Source organism: Carya illinoinensis, chromosome 5 (assembly GCF_018687715.1).
Source record: "Carya illinoinensis cultivar Pawnee chromosome 5, C.illinoinensisPawnee_v1, whole genome shotgun sequence".
In the NCBI taxonomy this organism is placed as follows: domain Eukaryota; kingdom Viridiplantae; phylum Streptophyta; class Magnoliopsida; order Fagales; family Juglandaceae; genus Carya; species Carya illinoinensis.
This window is the reverse complement of record NC_056756.1, coordinates 4,939,451-4,948,652: the sequence shown is the minus strand read 5'-3', so window position 1 is coordinate 4,948,652 and position 9,202 is coordinate 4,939,451. Positions and strand designations below refer to the sequence as shown.

The window sequence follows — 9,202 nt, the reverse complement described above, 5'->3', positions numbered from 1 at the left end:
TTCAAGAATTCTTTTTCCCACTTTTCACTTCCCTTCTTCCTTTCGTTCCGCCTCGTGAAATTCTTGAATGAGCTTGGTCTGCACCAGGGACACCACCACACCACACCACCGCCTCGTGAAATTCCATATAAATAAATATATATATGGACTATATTGTATGATGTGGGCTTCTTAAGTCAGTACCATCGATTTTGGTTTCCAACCATGTGCATGCAGGGAGTTTTATCCCTCCAAAAACACTTCCAAGCTCACGAGAATGATATTCTAATGATGACCCCTCCCAAAGTTGGGACTACTTGGTTGAAGGCTATCTTGTTCGCTATCGTGAACCGAAAGCATCATTTAGACCTCCAAAAACATCCATTACTCACAAACAATCCACATATTCTTGTGCCTTACTTGGACTTGCATCTCTACAATAAAAAAGAGGTTCCAGATCTGACCTCTTGCCCCTCTCCAAGGCTCTTTTCAACTCATTTACCTTATACATTGCTACCAACATCTGTTAAGAACTCAAGGTGTAAGATTGTGTATTTGTATAGGAACCCTAAGGATACTTTTGTGTCACTTTGGCACTTCCTGAAAAAGATTGGGTTGACAACCGATTCATTTGAAGAAACTTTGGTAAGTTTTTTCAGGGAGTGAGTAACTTTGGGCCATATTGGGATCATATTTTGAGCTATTGGAAGGAAAGTTTAGAAAAGCCTCAAATGATACTCTGCTTGAGATATGAGGAATTGAAAGAGCAACCCACCGCTTACTTGAAGAGAATAGCCGAGTTCTTGGGATATCCCTTTTCTTTGGAAGAAGAGACACAAGGTATGATAAATAATCTTTCAAGATTGTGTAGGTTTGAGTATTTGAGCAAGTTGGAGGTGAATAAAAGTGGAACAACCCACAACATAAAGAATGAAAGCCTTTTTCGCCGAGGTGAGGTTGAAGATTGGGTAAATTACTTAACACCTCAAATGTCAGAGAAATTAGATGACATTTTTAAAGAAAAGTTTCATGGAACTGGGCTAACATTTTAGGGCATTCAAAGATTGCATCATCGTCATCGTTGCTAATGCTATATATTATTTGAATGTCTTTATTATTGTCAATGTTTATGCTAGAATGTCGTGATCAATATAATAATAAATCTCTTGTATCCTGTAAACATACTGTAAGTTTGCATTAGCATGAGAATGTAAATTTGTTAGATTATTGTCAATCATCATGTGTATGTGTGTCGACATGGAATTAATAAAATGCATTATTAATGTTGTATTTTCAATTTTATTGTGGATGTTTCGGTGTCACTTCTTTCTCAATTTTGTTCATAAACAACTGATATCACTAACAAGAGTATACAAAATCAAAACTTGGCTCCATTCAATCCATCGATCTATTTCGAGTAGGAAGACCTTGATCGTCAATAGATTTTGCATATTGGTCGATGCACACACACATACAGCTAGCATTGGGCCATTTTGATCAGTTCAACAATAACACAAGTACTTGAAGGTATTTACAAGACAGACTACATGCAAGAATCAAACTTTTGTTTCCGATCCCCTTAATTTCCACACTTCTTCATTGGAAATTAATTAATAGCTTCGAACTAGAGATAAAAAAAAGGTCGTTAAAATCAATTAATACAGGCTGAAAAGTAATACAAAATATGTGCATCGATAGATCTATCGTTTCTCGTTCACATTTGGGGTTGGTCAAGAAAGTTTGTTGTTACATTGATTGATTGGTGTAGTCAGTGAACATTTAACAATGCCCCACAAAAGAGTCATTCTCTTGGACCCATTAGCTGTCAATTTTGCCCAATTAATTGTGATTCATGATTGATTGATTAATGCGTGAATCACATTGTTTGTGGGGAAATGCTTTGGCCACCGGAGGTGTCTCCCGTTGGGGCTCTTTTTTTTTTTTTTTTTTTAATAATTAAGAAATTTTTTTTATACTTTTTTAAAATATTTAAAAGTATTAAAAAATGATTTGAAAAAAAAAACAAAAAAAAATTTTTTAAGTCTAACGGTGGCTCCCAGTCAACAGTGGCTCCAGCATCATCATTGTTTGTGATTAGGTACAAACAATCCGGCAAGAATCAAATCTGTGTACCTAATCTACCAATAAGATCTTCATTCACTACAAGAGAATTAGTTTTTTGAGACAAAAAAATTTGTCTCAAAAAATCAGAATTTCGTCCCTAGAAGTTTTTGAAGATGAAAATTTTTTATCTCTATTTTGTCTCAGAAAGACCGTCTCAGAAGCTTTTCGGAGACAAAATTGAATTTTGTCTCCAAAAAATACTTTTAGGAATGAAATTGGGCAGAATCAGTCGAAACCGTTCGAACGGTAATTCTTTTTTGAGACAAAAAAATATCGTCTCAGAATGAAGTTCAAATGAAAAAATTGTAGTTCGAACAATAGGAAATATTAATTTGAACTAACAACCATCTCTGACCGAATTCGTTCGAACAACACATTTTGAAGTGACTTTTGTTCGAAGAAAAATTTTAACTGTTCGAACAGATAATATATTTACGGAAATATTTTGTTCGAGCGAAGTTTTGAAAAATATTGTTATTCGAATGAGTATTTAATTGTTCGAACAAACGCACTGATTGTATTTCCCGATATGTTCGAATGGGTTTTTTTACGTTCGAATGGATATGTTTTTGTTCGAATGTATGCATAAATGGTAATTTACCATTCGAACGGATTATTTAAAGTTTGAATGGTATTGATCAAACAAAATAAAATTTAATTAAAAAGAACATACTAAAACAAATTGTAATCTATATACATCAATTGTTCAAATGTTTACAAATATCATAAATAAAGGTAATTAAAAAAATTAAATGAACTATGATTGTGGTGGTACTGGTGGCATAGGGTTTTGGGACATCATTGATTGTAATTGTTCAAACATTTTTTGGTTATTTAATTGTAGCCTCTCTTCTAATCTTGCCTCTAAATCTGCTTTTTCCTTCGACCTCAATCGTTCTATCTCCAGTGTAGCTTCCTCTAACCTCTTAGTCTAATCATCATTCGATCTGACTTTTGAAGAGGATGACGATGTTGAGGATGGCTTCATGCAACATCCTAAGCCCCTCAAATATCCAAAACGTGATCTAAGAACTTGAGAAAAGATTTAAGCATCGTTGACAGATGATTCATCAGATGGATCTGCAGCAATGTTTTTAAAAATTTCATTTTGTCCTACAAAAAGAAAAAAATTAAAATTAGTATAGGTAACAAAAATATATTTAGAAAATGAAATTAAATAAACTTAAACTTACATAATTTACCTCTGCTTCAAGATTGCTCCAAACACCATCACGATTTTTATGTACTTTAACATACAATTGGGTCAGATCATAATCAGTAGGATTTTCTTCTTGCTGTAAAATGAAAATTAATATCATAATTTAAACCAAAAAAGTGTATGTATTAATATTTAATAGAGACTAAAATAACTAACCATTTTTTTTGACAAGCGATGAAAAGATCGAAAACTTGCATGATGGTATATCATTAAATTTGATTTATTTGCTTTGCTCACTGTACTCCGTTGTTAAAAAAAAGTATTATAATTTTATGTTTAATACATCTATCATTATTAAAAAAGGATAGCAGCGAAATTACCTAATAAGCAGAATCTTCAAACAGATCACAAATTTTCTCCCATTCGTTTGGTGGCATTGCTTGGAATGGATTTTGACGTGCCTCTGTCGTAGTACTGAACTTCTGATAGTGTGCATGACATCGACCTTTGTACCCCCAGAATGCATTCGACATCAGTTCCTCAATCGTTAGTCGATCCTCTCGTCGACCAAAATTTAGTTCAAACTCGTCCTTCAAAAAATTAGAAGCAATTAGTATAATTTCAAAAGTTATTTAAATAAAAATGTTCTCCAGAGTGACTTATTACCAAACAACGATTTTTGATGTGATCTTTCACATCTTAGAGAACTTTAACCCAGGAGGATGTAGCCATCGGTGCATACGTGCGAGTAAGTGTACCAACATAAGAAGCAAGCCAAGCTGCCGAATCCCTAAAGCCACCGGTGTGATCATCAGGTATATCAACTTTAATTTTACCCACTTTCCTTACTTTCTCTATGCCGACACCCCTCGTAATGCCTCTAACTCGGCGCTGATTTACAATAGATATATATAAAAAAATTAAAGCATATATTTTAATTAAATTATTTTATTTAAAAGATATACAATGATAAAATACCTTGTTCTGGTTCTGGTGATGTTAGCCCACCATTGTTGGCAGGTGAATCACATGGGGAGTTAGTAGGTGGTGGAGATGGCTTACGTGTTCTTTTGCGTTTAGGAGGCATATCTGTTTGAAATTATAATAAATTATTATTCAAACAAGATACATTTCATATTTTTATAAGAATTATACCTACAAAAATATCTGTTTGAAAATCATTCGTTATCAGTTTTGTTGGACCAGTCACTCTCATCATCAGTAGACACTTCAGTTGATTCATGTTCTTCCGACTTGCCACTTTCAATTACTTCAGGTTGAACATCTTCTCTGTGCAATGGGACCGTGTCATATTGGCTTAGATCAACAAATAGATTGATGCCTGATTCATTTTCGTGATATGTTTTTTCATGGTTTAGACTATCAACTTCTTCATGTGGTTTGTCTGCCTCTGGAATATAATGATATATGTTTCTTGGTGCAAACTTCTCGACTATCCGCCATGGATTTCCAAACTCCGGATCATCTAAATAAAAAACTTGATTTGCTTGGCATGCGAGGATGAAAGAATCGTCCTCATATCATTTTCGAGAGGTATTGACACTTACAAAATATTCATTCTTACGCACTCCCAACCTAGGATTTGAGACATCCCATCAATTACATTTAAATAACCAGACCATATATCCCCCCACATACTTTAACGCTATGATATCTTTCACAATTCCTTAAAAGTCAATATTATCATTCCCATGGCTTCCTTCGACTACGACCCTACAATTTTGAGTTTTCCTATATCGTTCTGTCTGCTGTGTGAAATCTATATCCACGCACCAAACATCCTGAATATTGGATAGCCCACTTAGATAGACCACATGCTAAAGCATATACTTTTATACCGAAGCATATACTTTTGGTGAGATTTCACCTAAATGTTCACTATATTTCGATGCAACCTACATATATTATTATCATATATAAATATCATGACACATACAAAATGTATAAAATTCAAAATAATTGTGCATATTTATTTTTAGTAATATCGTATGTTCAAACCACGAGGCAAATTCTTCTTCGTGCGTCTTTTCTACTTCAGTCACACCATTCATGCGAAGTAGTTGTATATGTTCACTGCGTATGTTAATGTAAGCTATTAATTTGTATCAATACATACTATATTATTATATATACACTTAAAAATACTATTAAATTAGACGATCATCACTAACCTCAAATAATGTTCAATCTCTTCGCAGTTATTCAAGACATACCAGCGAGCTCTTTCAAACTCTCGCCCACATAGGTCATAGCCCCCTTATGCACCTATGGGACGTACTTTCTAGGAAAACACAGTAAATGCTGACGAAACTCCCATTTGTCCACCTTCAAAATTTCAATCCGGTCTTGTAAATCTAGTATCAACCCCACGAAAATACATTGAACAAAATGTATGCCACTCATTATGAATGTATGACTCTGCGATCGATCCTTCCGGGCGAGCCTTATTCCTTATAGATCGCTTAAGTTTTTTCAAAAACCGTTCAATAGGATACATCCATCTATACTGAACGGGGCCAGCAACTAAAACCTCACGAGGTAGATGCATAGTCAAATTAACCATTACATCAAAGAATGAAGGCGGGTACAAACTCTCCAACTTGCACAATATTAATGCAATGTCAGCTTCCATTTTTAATAAGGCATCAACCTTCAACGTTCTATTGCAAATACTTCTGAAAAATCATCCTAATTCTGTTAGAGTTGCCCAAACATCTCGAGTAAGCTTTTTGCACACACCAACTGGCAACAACTGCTGCAGAAACATATGGCAGTCGTGATTTTTGAGACCAGCTATCTTCCAATCATGAGCTCGGACACATCTTGACATGTTTGAAGTATAACCATCGGGTAATTTGATTGTCATGAACCAGTCACAGAATTTCTTTCTCTCATCACTCGAAATTGTATGCCATCCAAGGGGCATATAAGCTGACGACCCAGTATCTTGCAAATACAACTTCAATCTTATTCCCAACTCTTTCAAATCTTTATGAGAGTTGACTATATCTTTTGTCTTCTCTTGTATTGACATCAGGGTACCCAAAATATTCTCACACATATTTTTTTCAATTTACATAATGTCTAGATTGTGACGCAGTGTCAAGGTAGATCAATATAGCAACTAAAAAAAATACTTATTTTTGTCCAATTTAATTCCACTGCTTGTCTTTTCCTCTTTCGACATCTTGCATTCTTTGCAAATCTATTGTCTGGAACATCTTCCAATTGAGTGAGAATATCAAGACCAGAATACTCTGGTGGTGATGACCTACGCTCAACCCTTCCATCAAACAATATTCTATTTGAACGTCATCTATGGTCATGAGGTAGATATCGACGGTGTCCCATGAAGCATAATTTCCGACCATTCATTAACCACTGAGACTGTGTATCTTTGTTACAAACAGGACAAGCCATCTTTCCTTTCGTGCTCCACCCAGACAAGTTACCGTATGCTGGAAAATCATTTATTGTCCAAAGTACTACAACATGCATCTTGAATTCTCCCGACGTGGTCATATCATATGTATTGACATCCTGCTCCCACAACTCTTTCAACTCTGCTATCATTGGCTGCAAATATACGTCTATTTCATTTCTTGGCACCCTTGGCCCTGGATTAATAGAGTCATCATAAAATAGGGATCCTTCATACACTTCCATGGTGGCAAATTATAAGGCATTACTATGACAGGCTAGGTGCTATATCACTACAACAAATAAGGGTTTTTGTGGCGACACTTAGTCGCTGCAAAAAGTCCACTTTTCGCCACAAAAAAGCATTTATGGCAGAAAAATTTTGTCCCGAATTCGCCAGCAATTTTGAGCCAAGATAGACTTTAGAAATCTTTCATCATTTGTGGTGACTAAGTGTCGCTGCAAACAGTCTATTATTTCGCCGCATATGCCTCTCTCACAATTTTTATTTTTTTTTCTCCTCTCAATTATATTGATTTTTATCCACTTAAATCAAATAAACTTCTTTTCCTTCTTCTATGCAAATAAAATATTTCTTTTTCTCACAAATACTCTAAAATTAATTGAAATGTTATAAATTTCATTTCAAATAAGTAAAATTATTTTGGGCCAACAATAAATTTCTCAACAAAATAAAGTTTTAAAATTACTCATCTAAAATCTTTATGCACTTCATTTCTTTAAATCTACAAACCATTAGCACTATTGTTAAGGTTTATTAATGTCATTAAGAAAAGAAAATGGCTTAAAAGAACCCACAAAACAACAAATTTATTTAACGATAAGCACTATTGTTAAACTACAAATCTACTATCCCTAAGTCTGCCTCTCTGACTCATATCTCTCTATAAACTTGTCGTACTTGGCTTGTAGTAACATGACATTCTCTCGTAAGTCATCAAGTTGTCCCTTATAATCTGCAGCCTCTTTCTCATGTCTTTCTACACGTTCAGTTAATTCTGCTATTTGGGCATCAGTTGCTTGTCTAGATGATTCAGGAATAACCATCTCGCTGAGCCCCCTTACATATCCTGACCTTTGACCCAAAACTTCCTTGAAAATTGTCATTGCAGCTTCCTTAGTCCGCTTCTTAGGCTCCAATTTTGACATATTTGCAGCCATCTTATCCTATCAACCATGAGAAAATCACACATGTTAGTGCTCATAATATGTGCTTATAGAATGAAAAATTATTTGACGATTTTTTTTAAAAATCACTGGATTTTATTTAATACTCACATATTGCTTTTTCGTCATGGGAGTTACAAATTTGTCCTTCTTTTTTGACCACCTCACTTCTTTAAAGAAATCAACCACAGTTTCATCATTCCCAGACTTCAAATACAAGCTAATTCATTCAATTTAGACTGAATACATATAGGAAATCTTAAGGTATATTTCAACCAAAATGGAGACTTACCCTCATCTCCATTAGCCGCACAAATGACCTTCGTCCAGCTGTATAATTGTTTTGTTGCTTCTCCCTATTAAATTTATTTTGTTCAGACATTCGCTGCACTCACACGAAACATGATATAAATGAGAAAAATAGAAGTGTCACTATTTTAATTAAAAAAAATGCCACATAATGTTAATTAAGTATTGACCGATAAATTACCTTGAAGTTCTCGCTTGAATATCGAGTGCATAACTTCACCCAAGTGGCTGGTGTCACCCATGATGGCACATTCGCAAGTGCTTCTTCATTACTATCATATAGCTTATAGGTTCTATGTAAATGATAGTGAATATGATTAAACTGCTTGCGTAGTGTCTTCGTAACCGCATCACGATGATTCTTCTTGGTCCAATCAAGAATGAAGTCATTCTAGAGACAAACATCAAACAAATTAATTTGATACTCTATTTGAATATGTATGAAATTCAATACTTTTACCTGAACGCTTGAAATCAATTCTTCCTTTTCATTAGCTGGTACGTCGTGCCAGCTTGCATGACTCAAATCCATATAATGCTTAACCAACCATGTAATTCTTGTAGTAAAAATGAGTGCATTTTCACAACAAGGTGCAGTTTCACTATCCTTTATAATGTTAAACAATTTGTAACACTAATACTAGTAAAAATTAGATTAATACCAGACGGGTTTGTACTTAGTGTCACATCGACTGCTGGCATGTCATTCGGGACAACATTGGGTTGCTCAGCTGAGCCATCTGAGCTTGAGAATGCATCATCTCTAAGAGCAGAAATAGGTACTCTATTTCGAACTTCATTTCTTATAGATCTTCCTCCATTATAGTTCACGCCACATGCTCGGCCTCTACCTCTACCTTTGCCTCTTTCAGTTATCAACATATTCCTGCAATCACACAGTTAATATACCAATAAACTTTGCTAATTTTTTTTTTAAAATAACAAAATTAATAAGAAACTTACACAAAATGATACTAAATTGGAAAAAATACTTATATTCAA

The 9,202-nt window shown here is 34.5% G+C and overlaps 1 pseudogene; it reads left to right on the top strand.

Annotated features, from left to right (window-relative positions):
• The first annotated feature begins 204 nt into the window (after positions 1–204).
• Positions 205–1,031, top strand: LOC122309542 (annotated as a pseudogene).
• The last annotated feature ends 8,171 nt before the right edge of the window (positions 1,032–9,202 follow it).